This window comes from Narcine bancroftii, chromosome 1, assembly GCF_036971445.1.
Source record: "Narcine bancroftii isolate sNarBan1 chromosome 1, sNarBan1.hap1, whole genome shotgun sequence".
NCBI classification, from domain to species: Eukaryota; Metazoa; Chordata; class Chondrichthyes; order Torpediniformes; family Narcinidae; genus Narcine; species Narcine bancroftii.
In genome coordinates, this window is record NC_091469.1 from 304,544,506 (window position 1) to 304,565,156 (window position 20,651).

General features: G+C 39.7%; 2 long non-coding RNA genes across 5 annotated transcripts in view; one reads left to right on the forward strand and one right to left on the reverse strand.

The window, feature by feature from the left end:
• LOC138747046 (uncharacterized) overlaps nucleotides 1–3,258 on the reverse strand; it is a 61,126-nt gene extending 57,868 nt beyond the window's left edge. For all 3 annotated transcript variants that reach the window (XR_011347281.1, XR_011347283.1, XR_011347287.1), the window contains exon 1: nucleotides 3,066–3,258. This is a non-coding gene — a long non-coding RNA (uncharacterized lncRNA). The remainder of the gene's footprint in view (nucleotides 1–3,065) is intronic.
• An 86-nt stretch (nucleotides 3,259–3,344) lies between these two features.
• LOC138751944 (uncharacterized) overlaps nucleotides 3,345–20,651 on the forward strand; it is a 58,601-nt gene continuing 41,294 nt past the window's right edge. For both annotated transcript variants that reach the window (XR_011350279.1, XR_011350282.1), the window contains exon 1: nucleotides 3,345–3,471. This is a non-coding gene — a long non-coding RNA (uncharacterized lncRNA). The remainder of the gene's footprint in view (nucleotides 3,472–20,651) is intronic.

Here is a 20,651-nt window from a genome sequence, read left to right on the forward strand (position 1 = left end):
TGTGAGACCAAGCCACCTTTGTTTGCTCAAATCTTCTTGTATTCAGTGCCATGCAGCTCTGCCCCGACCACAAGGTTAGAATGACCAACCATACTGACATTGTGGTTCAAAGATCAGAAGGTTAACTGTGATAAATATTTCATCTCCTAACTGCTCCAGTGGCCAGTGACTTCCATTATAAGCATGATGGAATATTGTCCACTTGCACAGATGGCTGCAATTCAAAGAGCATTCAAGTGACCCAACACCATTCAGAATAGAGCACTTCAATTCATCAGTGTCGCTGCCACTGAAATAAGTATTCACCTCATTCATCATGAGGGCAGTGTCACAATGGTACGTTGTAACCCACAGGATAGATTGCAGCAATTTATCATGGTTTACCGTGACAGCACCTCACTCTGCTTTGATCCAACATCATTGTGAAAGAGTCAGTAGTAAAATGGCAGCAACAGTTCCAGTTAAAAGTTGCCCGCCACATTAGAACCATAGAGCAGTACAGCACAGAAATAAGCTCTTTGGCCCTTCTAGTCTGTGTCAAACTCTTATTCTGCCCAGTCCCACAGACCTGCACCAACACCATATCCCTCCATACCCCTTCTATCCATTTACCTATCCAAAGCACAAAAGTGATGGACAATCTATGCAATCTTCCAGCATTATCCACATGCCAAGATCAAAGAGTGGTGATAGATGATAGAAGACAATCCTTGTGTAGAAGATTGTTGGAGATAGAATGGATCGGTAGAGGAAATATTTAAAAACAGAGGACGATGCAACCAAAATGAAAAAAATAGTCAAAGGAGACAAAAGTATTTGTGGTGGAGAGGAGAAAACACAGGGCAGGAAGTGAACTCAATACCCAAGACTTGTTTGTTGCACATTAACACTGGTGATCAAGAAGAACAGCCCAGCTCAAGATGTTTCCACTTGCGGAGAAACCAAAACTTACAGCTATAAACCAGGAGGAGTTTCAGAAGAAACTTCTTCAACTAAAGAACAGTGAAAATGCCAAAGTTATTATCACAAAGAATGGTTCAGTTGATCAGCAATGATGAATTGACTAAGTGCATGAGGGAACAAGGGAGAAAAAGAAATAATGGCAGCAATAGATATAAGTGGTGAAGAAGACACATCTGAAGCATAAATGCTGCTTTTGATCAATTGAGCACATGAGCTTTTACTGTATTGAAGGCACAGTAGTAATTGATGCAAAAATTGGATCAAGTCCCTGAGTAATAATAAAGGTAACACTCAGATTCGAGGTTCACGATAAAACAAATCAGTGGTGCATGATGACATTGTCAGGAATTAAACCAGTTGCAGGCTCTGTGCTATTAAGGAAGCCTAAAATAGTGAAGACCTTATCCCAAGAACTGCGTTAAACTGGTAATGTACAAGGGTTTGGAACCATGGCCACAGTCACAATAAGATTCTGTGGCATCATTGTCAGTGTGGGAAAAGTAGGGGTCTCAGGAAATATATGCCATGAAGGATGTAGAGCAAAGGATGAAGGTTCATTCATTGGGCTCCAAGGAGAAGGCTCTGATCGGGCTAAACCTATCCCTCCTGAATGTGCCACTTATGGGTTTCTCCATGTTACTGCAAGCACTGGTCATTAGATGGAAGAAATCTGAAACTGTCCTCAATTGGAAGTAATAATTCTCTACTAAACACTAAGTTCGGGAATAATGCTACACTAAGAGCATACCAAATGGTACATTTGGGTCATAAAAATATACCCATTTTTCTCTGCAATGCATCTCTTCAGAAATAAATTAAATTCAGCAAACTATGCGATAGTCACACACATTGATCCACTGGTCTTCTTAATCCTTGAGATCACCTCAACTGTAAATTAACTTTGTGCTTTCTCCAGGCATTCTCCATGCAAGAAAGACTCCTCCTTGTGCAATCATTTGTAAAGACATTCAGTGCTGTGACCAAACTCAGCAGTTGCTTCATATAATACCAAAATACCCCAGAACAGGAGCAGAATTCAGAACCATTCATTGACCAGTGCACATTGAACAAAATCATTAACATTTCCTGGATAGGACACTACCCTTTCTTGCTAATTCTGAATCCCAGTCAGACTGCATGTAGCACTGATTGTCCATCTTAGTTAGAAATTTTACATTGACTGTTGAGTACATCCCCCAACCACCTTTGATTGTGGTTTTGATAAAATTGTACTGATTGCAAAGACTCGTCTGGATTCCTTGCAACATTTTACTGATAATAGAATAAATGATCTTCAGAAATGAGTCAATGCCATGCGCATTTTGTTACCTCTTAATTAAGAAGTAGCTCTGACTTCCTGAGCCCATATTCCACACATATGGAGATGAGAGAGTGCAGCTTGCTAAATTATTGAGAGCCGGCCAATTTTACAAATAATTCTTCTGATCAGAAGTTCTGTTGGAGATTACTTTGCACATTGCACATATTGCATTGCCCTTCAACAATGGTCACTGTGATGGACCTTCTACAACACTAATTTATTCACCTGTGAAAGAACCAGACTTGACTGACCATAAATGAGCTTGTTTTCAGAATGTGTGAATGTGAGAACTGTACTTGACGATACCAATACACGGGTCAGTGAAGAGACAAGTCTGCAGGGTCCGCAGGTCCGAGCAGTGACTTTCACTGAGCCTTCCCCATCACCATTGCTGGCAGCCTTCTCTCTATCACACCGTAATGTGAACCAAGAAGGGAGCTCCATCATTACAAGGCTTCATGATTTGTTTGATGCTTGTCCTTCAGTAACACATCCTGATGAAAACTGCCAAAACTTCCTGGACATCATTTAAATATTGATGTCCATCCGTCACCCACCCTCAGTTGTCAGGTCCACTCCATTGTGTAATTCCATCTGAGTTCCCACACCAGTCAGACCACACACAAAACAATCCTACAATGACAGATCTTGGTGGGGTTTGAAAACTGCATGTTTTACTAACACCTTTAACTTGACTACTTAACCACAAATTAATTCCATTAGGTTTTTGGTTACATTTACCAGACCCACAGTAAGTTCCATTGCACCAGGTTAAAATTACCTTTCTGGTTTTCACTACATCTTCATATGACAAGCAGACCTGCTATCACTTCATTCATCTCCACCTTCCTCTTTTCACATACTGCCAAATTTCACTGATATTCATCCTGCCTCCAACTCCTGGATGACATAACTTGCCTCCAGAATAATTTTCATTCATTACCCTTACAGAGCAAATAGTTGACCTTGACTGAACCTCATTGTGCCTTATGACTTCAACTGACAACAATTGCCAGAGTTTCTCTCACCAGATGACATCACAAATTATGCTCACCTCATAACAGAGCCCTGACATTTCAATAACAGTGGGAATGCCCACTACTAATTCCCAACTTGAGGAATCTTAGTTCCTCTGTCACTCACATGAAGAACTAGAAACAAATTTGTCACTCCACAAAAGCTGCACAGTAAGTATTACATTTCACAATCAATTAAATTCTTTCATGTGGCACAAAACATGCCACATAGTTTCTAATCATTGCACTAGCAACTTTAAAACAAGAGGAATGGCCTGACTTTGTACTTTCATAGTTTGTAACCAGATATTTCTGACAAGAAACTGACCGTTTTTTTTTCAGAACAGGACATTTGTGATGTTTCCAAATTATTTGACCTGTTAAAAGGGTAAACTTTAACTTTTTAATGATCAGAACAAGAGTTTTAAGACACAATAAAAACTATGGATGGTTTACAAATAAATTGCCTGTACTTTCTTTAAAATAAATAATAGAAGGTTTCCTTTTAGGGGCTTAAATATTTTCAAAGTTTTCCAGGTCTGTAATAAAAGTTTAAAATAAAAGTTACTGTTGGATCCCAGCAAATAAATTCTGGCAAAAGTCAAAGTTCATTTGCTTTTACAGTTTATACATTTGATTTATACAAATGATAAATCACAGCTTTGCCATTTTTCTGATTGACAGATGCATCTCCAGTGCAAATAGTACCACTTGTGAGTGACAGGATATTTTAGTGTGTGGCATATGGCATCAGTGAATCCCGAATGATTTGAGTTGTAAATTAAATGCTCTGATAGCTGTAATACAGTGATATATCACTGTACTCAAGTGAGGTTGGCTTTATGATTCATTAGGACAGAACTCAAGGATCTCAGAGCATGCTGACAAGTAAGTTCTGTATCAAATGTTCTGTATACAGAGATTGCATGAGGAATTTACATTTTTGTTGTGTTTATATGAAGGGAATATTTACAATTCCACACTAATAAGGTGCTTCTTGGACAGATCTCAGAACAGGAAGAACTTTAATAAATGAAATGCTTGATCAGGGTTTAGCAAATAATGAGAATTGACCTCTTACTTAATTTGGAGTATTTATGCTAGGTATGCTCTTAACAATTTCATATGGTGCTGCAAGAAAACTTGCACTAGCACAGACCATTTTTAATGAGTGGCAGGTTTATTTTGTCTGCCTCTGACAATTCTGCACAACTTTTAATATGTTGATTCTGGGCAATTTATCTGTGTCAATTTCAGACGAATGTTGCCCCACAAATTTGAAGAGTAAGTCTGTGAGGCCGTAAACCACAACTGAAAACCTTTTCAAGATTTCTAACTGCCATTTGATGAAGCTGTCAATGCCGTCTTCCATTTCTTTACTTATAATTGAGAAGAAGCTGTAAATTAGTTGAATTGGATTCATCCTTTTTTTATGAACAGGGCATACCTGAGGAATATTCTATGTTGCCAGGAAGATGGGAGTATTCTAACTGTACCAAAAACATGGCTGAAGTTAGAACTCTTTCAAATCCAAATTAAGAGAGCATATGTTGCTGTTCATCTTAAGATGCCCTAAGTTCACAGGACAGATGTAAGAGATCCACGAAGAACTAATTTAAGTAAAATCAGTGATTAAAATGGCTTCTTATTGAATTAGTTACCAATTATGTATCATAGCCTGATTCTAAAAGTATATGTGGATACAATATTTGCTGAAATAAGCAATATAAAATTTTATTGGGCTTACAGTATAGATTTCTGTCACCTTGAGGTGCTAAATAGAGTAAAAACTATCCTTTGTATATACAAACTTATATGCTTACTGTGAGCTGGGATTGCTTCTGTGGATGGTGAAAAGAACCATATAGTATTCGAATGTACTAGATATCACGTCCTTTAGATATATAAAGGGTTCAAAAGAGAGATCATGTTCAACTGTTTAACAGACAAGATTTCTTTTTAGCCTCAACATTCATTTTGATGATCCAATTGTACCATCCTGGTGAAATGTTTTGAGGTCACTGACTGAGAAATGGTCCTTTCATGTGTTCAAAATATCCTATGCATTGAAGGTGCACCTGTTTAGGTCTGGGCTCCAGTACTCACTTGTGCTCAAGAATCGACTTCATAGTCAAATAAGCCACATATGCACAAGCCTTTAGTGAGTTGCTGGAAGAAACATATTTCAAGATCAAGACCTCAGAGCTGGCACAAAACACATGATCTGCCAGGCATCAGTAATCCCTGACATCCTGAGAGCAGCAGGCATCTCCAAAACTGGAAAGATTCCACTTTCTCTGGAAAATCTTCCAAATTCACTGAATGAATTAGCAAATCAATACAAGTAAAAACACACAGAAATGTTTGAAGGACTGAGCAGGACTCGCAGTGTCCTCAGGAGGTAAAGATATATTACTGACATTTTGAGCCTGAGGTGTTCTTAAAGGTATAAGCATAAGGACTGGAAAGCATCTGAATAAAGACAGGAGAGATAAAGGGAGAGGTCCAGACCAAAAGCACAAAGGTGTTAATTGGATATAATGAGGAAAGGTGAGAATTAATTTTGGCTCTGAAAGGAGACAGAGGGAAAAAGGAAGAGAGGGAGAGTAAGAGAAATATAGGAAAGGAGACGGGGGAAGAAGAAGGGGGGCATGTTTAACAGAAACCGGAGGTCAATGTTAAGGCCATCTGGTTGGATGGTGCCCAGATGGAAGATGTAGTGTTGTTCCTCCAGTCTGGCAGTGCATTAGACCTTCTCTCACACCAACATCTTTACTGCCAGATCCCTGGTTACACTCAGTTGACTAAGTATTGCAGGCTATGTTTGCTTGCCTGGTACCAAACTCTCATACCAGACACTATATTCTGAGTTCCACCATGGAACAATGATTACCAGGCCGACATAAGAAAGGATTTGAAAATGTGTTTGAAAATGCTAAAATCCCATTCCTTGGAATCCTTGGCGACCTTAGCCATGACCATTCAAAGTGTTCACCATCTTCTTCAAAGATCTTATCCAAACCTCTCCTATGGAGCTGACCACACATCGTGGTTTCATCATATCCTCACTTCAAAATACTAAAAGAAAATTACAATTCTTTTTTTTTTCTCTGATACAGCTCCTTTTAAGCACTACATGGTGACATTAACCAATTACCTTCTTCAGATTTCCATACCAAACTGATAGTGATTTTATGTACTTATTTTGAATTTAATAATCCTCCACTCACTGTATTTTTTCAGTAGAAATTGTTTTGTGTTTATTGAGAGATGTCACTATCATTTCTGCCACAGGGTTTATTTTTCCATGCTCTTTTCTGAGGGAACTGGCATAGCTTGCTCGTACCTTTCACTGTTTGCTCTGACCTCAGCCATCTATCCTGATCTATGAAGAAACTTATGTTTTTTTGTTTACTGTTATAATAGTTTCCCAGTTTCAGCAGAATTCCTGAAAGAAGGCATTTCTAGTAAACAAGTCTTTAATAATTTCTCTGCTGATCATGATTTGAATCAGTTTCCCTTGTAACAAAGTCCATAACCAAGTGAAATATGAAACAAAAGTAGGACAAAGCATGGTTGGAGAAGTGGACAGATTTTGGGCTAAACAACAAATGCACAAGGCAGTACTTCATGGATGCATTCCCTCGTGTGAATGGGCAACTTTTGGGGTCTCATGAGGAGTTTGGTTCAGGCCTGTAACTTCTCACCATTGAAGCTGATGGAGAAACTGTCTGCAATGATCATCAACCACAATGATGTTATATCTTGTTATCATTATTGCTGTATTTCCTTTGCATTTCCCTTTTAAGAATACCATGTTAATTTCCACTTTATAGTTCTGAGCATGTGCCATTACTTCAGTATGACAATAGAGATAAAAACAGATCTAATTTGATTGTATTATGCCATAAATCTTAATAATTAATCACAGACATAAATACTGAAGCAGAGGAATTTATGGATATATTCTAGTGCATTGCAGGTAAGTGCAAATCAGATAAGAGAAATAAGGCTGAATCTGGTAAAGGTCTTTAATTATAGATAATTGCATGTTGCACCTTGGTAGCAACATCAGATACTTGGTTGTGAAGTTAGTGAATGGCCAGAGGCCACAGAACCAAGAAGCAAATAATGCTTATTTCACATTTAGGTGTCTGTGTGTGATTATTTTTTGTGTGATTAAAATGTGAGAATCCCAAGCATATATGATTAAATAAAAGTTATTTAAATAAATGCTGGATGGTCCAGATGGCCTTTGCCTGCTTCCATTTCTTTAAAGTAATAATGTATTTGTTGGTAAAGAATTAATACTTTAGGAATATTGTAATATTTTAAGGATTTTCCATAAATTAGTTCAATAGTATATTCGATAAACCTTCATTTGCAAAGGGCCACTATCTTCCATGTTTAAAACCAAAAACATCAGAAAACAATACCAAATAAGATTTTAATTTTGAACTCAAACCAAAAAGTGATAAAATGCTCTAAGATTGCATGATAAACAAAATACCTCTTAGTCCTTTTCAAGATCTGTGGTTTCTATTTACACCTGATGCAATTTGCTTTTGTTGTTAGAAAATCACAATTAAAATGTGTTGTGCTATTCACTATACATGTGGGAGCTTTCACGATAGTGTACAAAGTACTTTTAATTATTGGGCAAATCTAATGCATCTTGTCTTCTTTCTGTTATCACCATAAGCCAGGAAGAGTTCATAAATCAAGCACTCATAGAGATGTGTTAACTGGGTTTTCTGACTGTGTAATACAAAAAAATTTTACCTGCTGCACATTTTAATTGATAAATTTGTTCACACAACAAAATGAAAATAAAAACTCGTGACAAATATTATAAATGAAGTACATGATAATCCTGCAACGATGCAACAAATTGGGAGATTCATTTGGGGCTTCACTGCGAAAGATATTTAAATTTTAGTTAGATTATAATGTTCTAATTTAATTAGAACCAGAATGAAAGCTAATCAAATTGATACCTTCTGCATTACCAGCTAGCGTTTAAAACAAAATATTGATGCAATTAACAACATTGCCCATCAAATGCATCTTTATTGCTGTTGCTTCACCATAATGCCTTCTCCAGATTTCCATACCAAACTGACATTGATTTTATATACTTATTTTGAATTTAATAATCCTCCACTCGCTGTATTTTTTCAGTAGAAATTGTTCTACATTTATTGAGAGATGTCAAGAAGCAAGAAAATTGAACTGACCAGATTAAAACAAAAAAAAAAATTGATAACCAAGTGAATTAAGTTGCTTGTACATATTATTACGAAGAAACTTGTTTACACTTGAGTCAGCTTGACTAAACCATTTGAGTAAGCATGATTTGATTTTTTTTCAGTCTGTGTTATGAATATTTTTGCAATCAGTGAAGTTGATGCTTTAATTCATCTGTGGCTTGACATTTAACCAGTAAATTAAGCTTAAGTACGGAGTTAACTGTGCAAGAAAATTAGCGACTTCATGTTTGGCAATCACATTTTAAGGCAGCTGCATATATGTGCAAAAGTCTCTTCACTAAACCCTTCTACATTTTAATGACCAGCTTGCTTCCGAATTTATTCCTACAACTAGAGGCAGCACACTGTGTATGCCCACGATTGCAGGGCCAAATGCAGCTCCAACTCCAGTTGTAAATTCACAGATGACACCGCCATTGTAGCTTGAATCTCTAACAATGACAAAGCAGAGTACAGAAGAGAGAGAGACACTTAGCTCGGTGCCAGGATAACAGCCTCTCTCTCAAATTCTGGAGAAGAGGAAGAGCTCACTCCCTGGTCTGTAACAACAGTGATGAGATGGAGATCGTCAACAACTTTAAGACAAAAAAGATGATTGTGGACTTCAGGAGGACCAAGGTTAACCACCCTCCACATTAATAACTTGGTAGTGGAGAGAATAGAGAGCAAAAGTTCCTCAGAATCCACTTAATAGGTAACCTATCCTGGACACACAAAATCTCTTCACTTGTTAGGAATGTGCAACAGATTGTACTTCTTTAGAAGACTGAGGCAGGTAAGGCTACCAGCCAATATTCTATCAACTTCCTACTGAAGTCTTTTGAGATCGTCCTGGCTGACTGATCACAGTGTGGTATAGTTACTATAGATCAGTGTTCCAAAACTTTCTCGGCTGTCATCATCTTCTTGGTGTCCAGGCCGCATCCTGAGCATCCCCCGCCCACCCATACAACGGTGCTGGAAGGTGGTGTTAATGGTGGCATTGAGTGGGGTGGGGGAGGTTAGTAGTGGTGCTGAGAATGGGTATTGGCAGTGCTGAGAGGGGGGTATTGGCAGTGCTGAGAGGAAGGTAATGGTGCCACTGAGAGGGGGTAGTGGTGGCACTGAGAAGAGTAGTGGCAGCACTGTGAAGGGGTAGTGGCAGCACTGACAGAGGTAGTGGCTGTGCTGAGAGGAATGGTGCCACTGAGAGAGAGTAGTGGCCACGCTGAGAGAGGTTGTGGCCGCGCTGAGAGGGGGGTAATGGTGGCGCTGAGAGGGCTTGTGGCAGTGCTGAGAGGGGGGAGTGGCAGCTCTGAGAGGGGGTAATGATGGTGCTGAGATGGGGTAGTGATGCCAGTACAACATGGCAGCTACCAAGAGCACCTCTCACAAAATTGCCTTGTTGCCGTTTATTTTGTTCACTACTGGCTCCCCTGGTATGGCCAGAAAATTACTGCACTGACTTCTTCATTAAATTTTGCAGCAGACTGAATAATAAAAAGACTGAAGATTTGAAATGCCACCTTTTTCCTCACAACTCCCTTTTCCATCACCAACCCCTTGGATCTTTCCATCACCCATGGTGGGTAAGGGTGGGGGGGTAAGGGCAGCAGTACCCACTTTGGGAATCACTACTGTAGAGCATTGGATTGAAGGTCGATCCACAGGACCATAAAAGTGGCAGAGAGGATCAATGGGGTCTCCCTCCCCCCATCAATGTGATTTACCAGGACTGTTGTTTAAAGAGGGATCGTAAAATCAGAGAGGATCTGTAGCATTCTGCGCACAGCATCTTCCAGCTACCTCCCATCGGGAAAGAGGAACAGAAGCATGAATGGTAGAACCACTAGGCTGAGGAACAGTTTCCTTCCACAGGCCCTGAGACTAATGAATGAAGATGAACTGCTATATCAATGAATTCATTTGAAATATATGTCCACATGTACTGTACTTATCTGTATGTATGCTATGTCTTTATGTGTATTTGCACTGTGCCTAAAGAAAGCTGTTTCATTAGGTTTTATTGGGGCAATCGGATGATAAATGAACTTGAATTTCCTCATGGTAAACATTTCCAGTGACTTGTCCTGGTCCACACGTATATATCCAAGAAAGTGCAATAGAGCCTCCATTTCCTCTGAAGCCTGAGAATTTCACCTGCATTCCTTAATAAGAACTATAGAACATTGAATAATTACAGCAATGAAACAGGGCACTTCGGCCCCTCTAGTCTGTGCCGAACCATTTTTTTCCTAGTCCAACTGCCCTGAACCAAGCCAATAGCCTTACATACTTCTCCCACTCGTACCTGTCGAAATTCTTCTTAAATGTTAAAAATGAGCCCGCATTTACCACTTCAGTTGGAAGTTGGTTCCACATTCCCACCACTCTCTGCATGAAGAAATTCCCCCTCATGTTCTCCCTAAACTTTTCCCCTTTCATCCTTAAACCATATCCTCTGGTTTGAATCTCACCTACCATCAGAGGAAAAAAAGCCTTTATACATTTACACCGTCTATCCCCCTCATAATTTTAAATACTTATTCTTCTATTCCCCAAGGAATAAAATCCTAACCTGTTTAACTTTTCCCTGTAACTCAGTTCCTGAAGTCCAGGCAACATCCCAATAAATCTTCCCTGCACTCTTTACATCTTATTGATATCTGTCCTGTAGTTAGGTGACCAACACTGTACACAGTACTCCAAATGTGGCTTCACCGATCTCTTATACAATTTTAGCATTACAACCCAACTCCTATATTCAATTCTTTGATATATGAAGGCCAATATACCAAAAACTCTCTTTATAATCCTATCCATCTGTGATGCACTTTCAGGGAATTATGTATCTGTATTCCCAGATCTGTCTGTTCCACCACATTCCTAAGTGCCCTACCTTTTACCATGTATGTCCTTTCTTGGTTTGTCCTTCCAAAATCCAACACCTCACATTAAATGTCTGCATTAAATTTCATCTGCAGTTTTTCAGTCCATTTTGTCAGCTGGTCCAGATCCCCCTGCAAGTTTTGAAAGCATTCTTCGCTATCCACAACACCTCCAATCTTAGTGTCACCTGCAAATTTGCTATTCTAATTTACCATATTATCATCCAGATCATTGATAAAAATGACAAACATCAATGGTCTCAGTACTGATCCCTAAGGCACACCACTAGTCAGAAGCCTCCAATCTGCGAACCAATCTTCCACCACTACTCTCTGGCTTCTCCTGTCCAATCATCGTTGAAACCAGTTCACTACTTTGCCATGAACAACCAGTGTCTGAACCTCCATCACTATCCTTGCAAGGGGTACCTGATCAAAGGCCTTATTACTGCCCATGTAGACAACTTCCACAGCCTTTCCATCATCAACGTTCCTGGTAGTCTCCTCAAAAAACTCTATATGATTGGTTAAACATGACCTTCCACAGACAGCGCCATGTTGATTATCCCAAATTAATTTCTGGCTATCCAAATAATTCTAGATGGTCTCCTAAAACCCCTTAAAATAATTAACCTACCACTGACATCAGGCTCACTGGGTTATAATTTCCAGGGTTACTTTTGGAGCCCTTTTTAAACAGTTGAACAATATGAGCTACCCTCCAATCCTCTGGCATCATAACCGTGTCTAAGGACATTTAAATATTTCTGCCAGAGCCCCGGCAATTCTTGCACTAGCCTCTCTCAAAGCTTGAAAGAATATCTTGTCAGGCCCTGGGGACTTATCTATCCTCATTTGCTTTAAGACAGCAAGCACTTCCTCCTCCTTAATCTGTATAGGTTCCATGATCTCATTGCTTATTTTTATTACTTCTCTTGACTTTGATCCTTTTTTTCTGAGTAAATACTGTTGGAAAAAAACAAACATTTATGGTCTCCCCATTTCTTTTGACTCCAATTTTATCCATTATTATTCTTTTGTTTTTAATATACCCTAAGGATTTTCCTTCACATTGTGGGCCAAAACAACCAAATGTCTTCTTTTAGCCTTCCTGGTTTCTTTCTTGAGATTTTTCTTGCATTTTTTTATACTCCTCAAATACCTCATTGGCTCCATGTTGCCTATACCTTCTTCCAAACCAGAACCCCAATATCCCTCGAAAACCAAGATTCCCTATACTTTCTTTGATCCTGGCAGAAACATACAAACTCTACTTGAAGATCTCCACTTACCTTGCACATCCTTATAGGAAAACAACCTATCCTAATCCATGCATTCTAGATCCTTTCTCATTTCCTCAAAATCGGCCTTTCTCCAATTTAGCATCTCAACCCTAGGCTCAAACCTATCCTTTTCCATAATTAACTTGAAATGAATGGCATTATGATCACTGGTCCCAAAATGTTCCCCGACACATACTTCTGTCACATGTCCTGACTTGTTCCCTAATATGAGGTCCAGTATTGCTCTCTCTCTAGTTGGTACCTCTATATATTGATTTAGAAAACTTTCTTGAACATATTTGACAAACTCCAAGCCATCCAGTCCTTTTACAGTATGGGATTCCCAGTCAATATGTGGAAAGTTAAAATCTCCTACTATCACAAACTTATGTTTCCTGCAACTGTCTGCTATCTCTCTACAGATTTACTCCTCCAAATCTTGCTAACTATTGGGTGGTCTATAATACAACCCCATGTCATATCTTTTCCATTCCCCAGCTCCACACATATAGCCTCAGTAGATGAGCCCTCTGGTCTTTCCTACCTCAGCACTGCTGTGATATTTTCTCTGATGAGCAATGCCATTCCCCTCCCCCCCCACCCATTCTATCACATCTAAAGCAATGGAAGCCCAAAACATTGAGCTGCCAGTCCTGCCCCTCTTGCAACCAAGTTTCACTATTGGCCTTAATGTCATAATTCCACATGCCAATCCATGCTCTAAGCTCATCTGCCTTTCTTACAATACTCCTTGAATTGAAATAGATGCACCTGAGAATATTTCCACCATGTTCAACTTATTGACTTCTAATGGTCCATGCAATTTTAACATATTGTTTTCCTTTCTTCACTCATCTATCTGCTCTGGCACTCTCGATCCACTCCTCCAGCAAGGATGTTAATCCCCTTCCAGTTCAGATGCAAACTGTCCCATCAGAACATGTCCTACCTTCCCTGGAAAATGGCCTAATGATCCAGAAACCTGAAGCCCTCCCTCCTACACCATATCCTCAGCCACGTGTTAAGCTGCATTATTCTCTTATTTTTAACCCCACCAGCACAAGGAATGGATAGCAATCCTGAGATCACTACCCTAGAAGTCCTTTCCTTCAACCTAGCACAACTCCCAGAACTCTCCATGCAGGACCTCCTCATCCTTCCTACCCACATCATTGGTCCCTATATGGACCACAACATCTGGCTGCTTCCCTTCTGAGAATGCCGTGAACTCGATCGAGATATCTTGGACCCTGGCACCAGAGAGACAACATACCATCTGGAATATTCGATCTCCTTCACAGAATCTCTGATCTGTCCGCTAACGATGGAATCCCCATCACTACAACTTGCAGTTGTGGATGTCCTGGAACAATAAATCTCTCTCTGAAAACCAATGAGAACCTTCCTGAGCGGTAACCATTTACCTTTCAAGCACCAAATTCTGTGCACAGTATAAAAATTGCCTGCAACCAGTGAAGTTGGAGGAATGAGAAGTGAGATTGGACTGCGAACCAAAGAATTTTTCTGAACTTACACACACATTACAAACATGTGTGCTTAGAATTAGAAGGGGAGATAAGTAAGTCAATAGTGACAAGTTAAAGTTTGATTCCATTTTCATGTTTAAAGATAATTAAAAGCAACTTTTGTTTAAGTAACCATTTGTCGTGAATATCTATTGCTGCTGGGTTTTGGGGTCCTCTGGGCTTGTTGCTCTCAATACTTGAGTTATTGTTCATTGTTAATTTTCCTCAGTTAAGGTGGCAATTTTCTGCATTTGACTGTGCCTTTGTGCTCCTTCAGTGCTAGTGAGTTCTAGAGTTCAGGCTAGCATCAATGATGGAATAGCAATGTCTTTCAAAGTAAGGATTTTGTATGAAAATTCCATGTGGTGAACCTATGTGCTTATCTATCTAGATGGTGGATGTGCTGTCAGAGAAACTCTGGGGAGTTCCTGCAATGCATCTTGTAAATGACACACTGAAGTAATGGTGTAATGTTGGTGGAGGGAGCCTCTCTCAGGTTGATGGATAGAGTGCCACTCAAGTGGATCATTTTGTCCTGAGTGCTTCCATGTCTTGCTGCCTCCAGACACAGACCATCACTCAGAAGAAGGAAAATGGAACGGAATGCTCTGGAATCATTGGCACTTATCCTCACTTCCAAACTTATTGACATTATTGATGAAGGGCCTGAAGATGGCTGGTTAGAGGATACTCCCTTGTCGAGCACTTACTTTGGTGCCCTGGCCAGCAATAATTAGCTGTCATTGGTCACAGCACTTCATGCGAGGAATGAATTTTGAAACTTTTCATTGATTCTCTGGTTTTGCTGATGGCTCCATGCATTCTTCAGCACTCTTTACTTTCTATCACAATAATTGTATTCTGTACGAGAATGATAGATGCATATTGCATTCATTTATATGTAATACCTTTCAGGGCTTTGTGCATCCTTATGAGAATGCTTGAAACTCACTGAAAGCTTTATGCTTTTCAACTGCACATGTGAATAGCTTGTGGTCTATTTACACTTCTTTTGAACTGTCTTTTTAAACCTGCTTTGGTTACATGGTCAGTTTGAATTAAATACAAGGCAAAATTTATCTTGAACCTGCCCTTCATTTTGATAGGCATCTGCAATTATCCGCATAAATTGCAGTGTTTGTTAACGGCAGGATAAATTTTGTGGACTTTTGTTTCTTCTCATGGAGATGTAGGGATAAGCACCTGAGGAGATTAGACTAGTGATCGGGGATCAGAGCTAGATTGGGGGGGACTAAAAAAGATCATAGAGGGTAAAGGAGGAATCCAAAGGACCTTTGAAGATCATGTGAAGGTATGAAGACCAGTTATAATGGGAGTGGAAATTATGCGATTACTGAGATGTAAAAGTAAAGTAGTTCAATAAAGGTCAATGCTTCAGCAACCCAGGCCCTTAGACTAATGCTGAGGAAAAGACTTCAAGCCTCTTTTTAAATTTAGTCAGTTTTCAAAGTTTACACTGTTTCTGATAGACATCACTCGATGCTAAGAGCCTCTAAGTGTACGGATATGATGTTTGGTATTTCAAACTGGCACGAATTGAAAGTAAAATCCCTGTTATCTGGATTTCAAACAAACAGCAGCCTCAAGCTACCAACAAAAAAAATCTAAGAAAATAATTAGGTAAGGAATACAGAACTTTAAAATTAGCGTGCTTGGCTGTTAGTTTGCCAATCATGCTTTACCTTCACATCTCAGTACTTTGAATTTCTTTAATTTCTGAGGATTAAATATAATTGATGTAAAAAATATATTGTACTAATCTATATCTTACATTTATAACCTAAGTCACATTATCCTTACATAAATGTCTACAAACATTTTCATCTATCTTTCTATTTAAATGAAGTTCCCATTTCATTCTTGATTTATGAACATTCAATTTAGGCATTTTATTTTGTAATAACATATATCTCAGAAATAAACTTATTTGTTTCTTCCTTAGTAAGCAATAATTCTAAAGCAATTGTTTAGGTAATTTTAAACTATGACCTAATTTTTCCAATACAAAAGTTTTAACTTGATGATAACAAAAAAAGTATCACTTGGAACTTGAAATTTCTCCTTCATTCGATTAAAAGATAAAAACTTCCCACCTCATCTTCATCCTGAATCTATGACTCTTGATCATGAGGCTAGTCTCCCTGACAAATGGGAACAACTTACTTACCTCTATCTTATCTATGGCTTTGATAATGTTATATGTTTCCATAAGATCCCCTCTCATTCCTCTAAATTTCAGCGAGTATAGCCCCATGTGACTCAATCTTTCTTCGAAGGCTGACCTGGTGCATCTCTTCTGCACCACTTCTGAAGCCAGTGCATCCTTCCTCAAGTAACAAGACCCTTACCCTTTCCTTCTCTTTCTTAAAACCACCTGTTTTCTCTCTCCATTCTCTTCCCTTCTGGAAGAGGCGGCAACCATTCCCACTAGGAGGAAGTGTTCTGCACCACGCCAATGGGTTGGGACCTGGCCTCTCCACAGAAGACTGCACCCAAAACCCTCAAATGCAGGCAGCTGTAGAAATCTGATCCAATACCTCAGCCAAGGTAAGTCTGCAAGTAGAATTATTGGGTTTATACCAAAAAAAACCCCTTGTCTTTCAAATATAAACCCAATGTTATGTGCGAATATTATAGACATTATCATCATCATTCAGTTTTTTTGAAATGCAAATGACCCACATTTTACACTGACCACTGCAAATCCGTGTGATAGTACAAAAAGAGAGGAAGTTGCTTCATTCCTTGTTAGCAATACAAATTTGAAATGCTCTTCAAACATGAAAGCTATCAACTCCCAAATGTCCGACAAAGAGATGAGATGAATATTTTTCTGTTCTTTTGACATTCAGCAAGGAGTGAAAATACATTTCTCAATTCTCTTGCGTTACGATGACAGCTGATGACTTGTAAAACTGAAAGTGAATTATCGACTCAGGAAAAATGTTACCTTCTCTCCTGAGATGTTGAGCTCTTGTGTGTGACAGTGACCTAAAACATCTTAATGTAAATGTCAGTCAATCTGTGCACAGGTAGGAGAGTGGTTAACAGGAGGCCATGCATGCATTGAAGGTATTTAGAATGTAATTTTTAAAATCATAGACCTTAAATCATTGAAATCATCATTTAGTTGCATCTGTTAACCTCATATGACAGAATGTTTGGAAATGAGCATGTGACACATGCTGATAAATTAATTACATAAATAAGATAAATAAATACATAAATTGAATTAATTAAACTTGTGATGCAAATGATTTGAGTGCCACATGTGCTACAAGAGCATGGGCATTTGTTTGATGAACTGCAGGACTTTCATTGTTTCCCTTAAAATGCAGCCAGTGATAACCAATGAACTGCTAATTTGATGTCAAATTTGATATTAAACCTCAGTCTTAACTAAGCATGCATCATGGAGTAGGTAGGACTTAAAGGGATTTATACATTATTTAGAGGTTGAACTATCCTGGCTTTTGCTAAATATCACAAGTGTCTGCTACTTTTGATGGCTGTTTCAGGTTGCTTCTGGGAATAATATGGCAGATTCTGATTTCAAGGCACCTACACAAATTTGATTGACCTTAATGCATAAGCGTTCTCCATGGATGTGATCAAGAGGATGACTAGAGGATGCACAAGGCAGGATAAGCTGCTGGAAGAACAGGGGAAGGAGAAAAGGATGTGCAGAAATCCATATCTAATCAGGATATTCTGGGGATATAATCACCCTCCTTACATTTTAGAAGCAACAAAGTGTGTGATATGTATGGCTCAGTGAGGCTGCTGTTACTGAAATGTTCCATCTATTGCAGAAGAACGAGCAGTCCAGAACTATATTTCCAGTGTGACCATAATGGCAATTTATTTTTATTCTTCCTTCTTTCAGGCTGCAGCTATAAGCAAACAAATTTTCAAGCATTTGTGCAGCTGACAGGTACATGGCAGTCCAAGAGTGGCATTCTAATTTGTAGAGTGGAGTGCTAACTTTGCTCTATTCTGGGCAAACCTCCACTTCCTACCAAACTTTCTCTGTAGCTTGTCCTACAGTGGCTAAACTTGTGCATGATCTTCCCTCTAGTGTTCAGAGTCCAAAGTTCAGATTTTTTCCTTGGATTCAGTCTTCCAAAGCGAGCCTGACAGTAGTAGGTCATCAGAGGAAAGGGGGGGGGGTGGGGGGGGGGGTGGTGCGAAGTGGTTCATCTCGTTCTGCTGGCCAGATCAGTGCATTGATCCATCCTCCCTGCGCTGATTGCAAATCATTTGTACTCTATGTTTGAGGGCACCAAATGTCACAATGTGCTGAGGTTCTACCTGTCCCAGGTGTTGTGAAGGATAGGTCAGGACCCATTGCCACCTCAGTCATGTGGACTTTACCACACCACCTATTCTTCATGCAAAAGTTTCTCGAGGTCTACACTTTTGACCACAAGGTCATCAGATAGGGGTCAGCACAGAACGTCCTGCAGTTACTGAGAGATGAGAACTCGAGGGACATGGTAGGGTGGTTTTTGGAACAGACCACCCTGCTCATCTGGTAGAATGCTTTATCTTTAGTGTTCACAAATATGCACCAGGACTTGGCCTGACTGGCAGTGAAAGGAGCCCACTTAGTCAGTTCCTTCCTGTGCAACCAGAACATCATTCACAATGCATGTTGCCCTCAAGATGACTGAGGTGGAGTGGAGACAGTGGTCCACCTCTTTGCAGAATGCTGATTTGCTAAGAGTGGGTGGTGAATGATGCAAGCATCCTTGTCACGGTTTATCCCCAGAAGCAGCATGGCAGAGGATTCTCTGATTTATGGGCTATTCCCAGGGACACACCCAGAGACTGATATCCAGAACTGCTAGAAGACTGTCAACTCGGTGAAAGGGCACTGAGATGTTGGTTTGGGAATGCTGCTGACTGGCACATTTCAGGCTGCAAATGTGCATGCTGACACACTGAGGCTTGGTGCAATCAAAGCTAGGATGCTGTGGGGAAAGACCACAGACTAGTGTCTTTCCATTACCAGGCATTGAGGGATTGAGACTGAGGGGAAGCCCCTCAAACCACAGAGGAGCAGTTACAGCAAGGTGCCACACCGATAGCAATTCTGCAAATAGAAATAACAATGAACAGTGATGAAAATATATCAAAGTGAAATTAAGAGGGGGAAGAGGCGTTGAACAAATTTTCTTTTATAAATAATTTATTGTGAATAAAGTCTATTTTTGGATTTTAAAAATCCACACTTAAATGCTGCATTGATTAAATATTGTGGACTGCCAGAGTCTCTATAACAGCATCTCCACCACTGGTATGGACCCACAGACAGATGGGAGTGGAGTCACAGCATTCCCATGGGGTCGAACCACTAAGCCTGATTGCTGTCAGCTCTGTACAGGTTTTAAACAGCTGGTAAATGGAGCCAAATGGTGGTTTTATTTAAAAATACTGTGACCATAGGGTCTGGACCCAAGATGGTGGCTGCATCCATGAGGGTGGCAGATTCTGGGGAAGCGGAGGACTGGCATAGGGCACCAGAAAACAAGGAGACCACCCCCTGTTTTATAAGGAAAACAGAAGAAATGACTCATAGGACAGTGACAACAGCGGCAGACCAGTGAGTGGCTCTGAGGTTGAAGAATGCACAGGCAGTAGCTGTTGGTGATTCAAGGCGAAGATCCTATGCAGTCCGTGGGCTGTCTGGTGACTGCAGTCAAGGGATTTACACTGGACTGCAGACTGCTGGAAATTGGGTCGTGACTGGCTGAAGTGGGTACCAGGTATAGGAACTGAAATGCGAGAGGGTGCCTGATCGTGTCAGAGGTTTGGATCTGGAGCTCGGGCTGCTGATGGTTTAAACTGGATTCTCAGTGGCTGCAGAGGCTGCAGGAGCACTGGAGGTGAGTTCATTGTCATCCGGTGACTCTGAGGCTATTCTCATTTGCTTCTGTTACTCTGACTGCGTGGATCAGGCAATCTCTGCCAATGGCAAATCTGTCTGCCTTTCAGCAGATTAAAACAAATGTTGTGTAATATTGGACTGACTTTTTTTCATGACAATATATTGAATCTCAAATCTTGAATCAAATCCAAATATCTGCATTCTGAGGAATCCAGAAAAGGGTGGTTTAATTCATGTTAGAATTTTGCATCATAGCTGGAGGGCTATTACAAAACAAATATTGATAAATCTGGAGTCAGATAAATCTAAATAGGAAAATAAATATGCTGTCTTGACCTAATGAGGAAATTAATGAACCAAGCAGCTTTTGTGACAAATGAAGTAATTGCATTATCTTTATTACTGATTCCAGGCTTATTGAAAGAACAAGATTTAAAGAACTAAGTTGCTGTGGTAGGATTTGAACTTGTTGATCTTGACCATTAATGGATAAC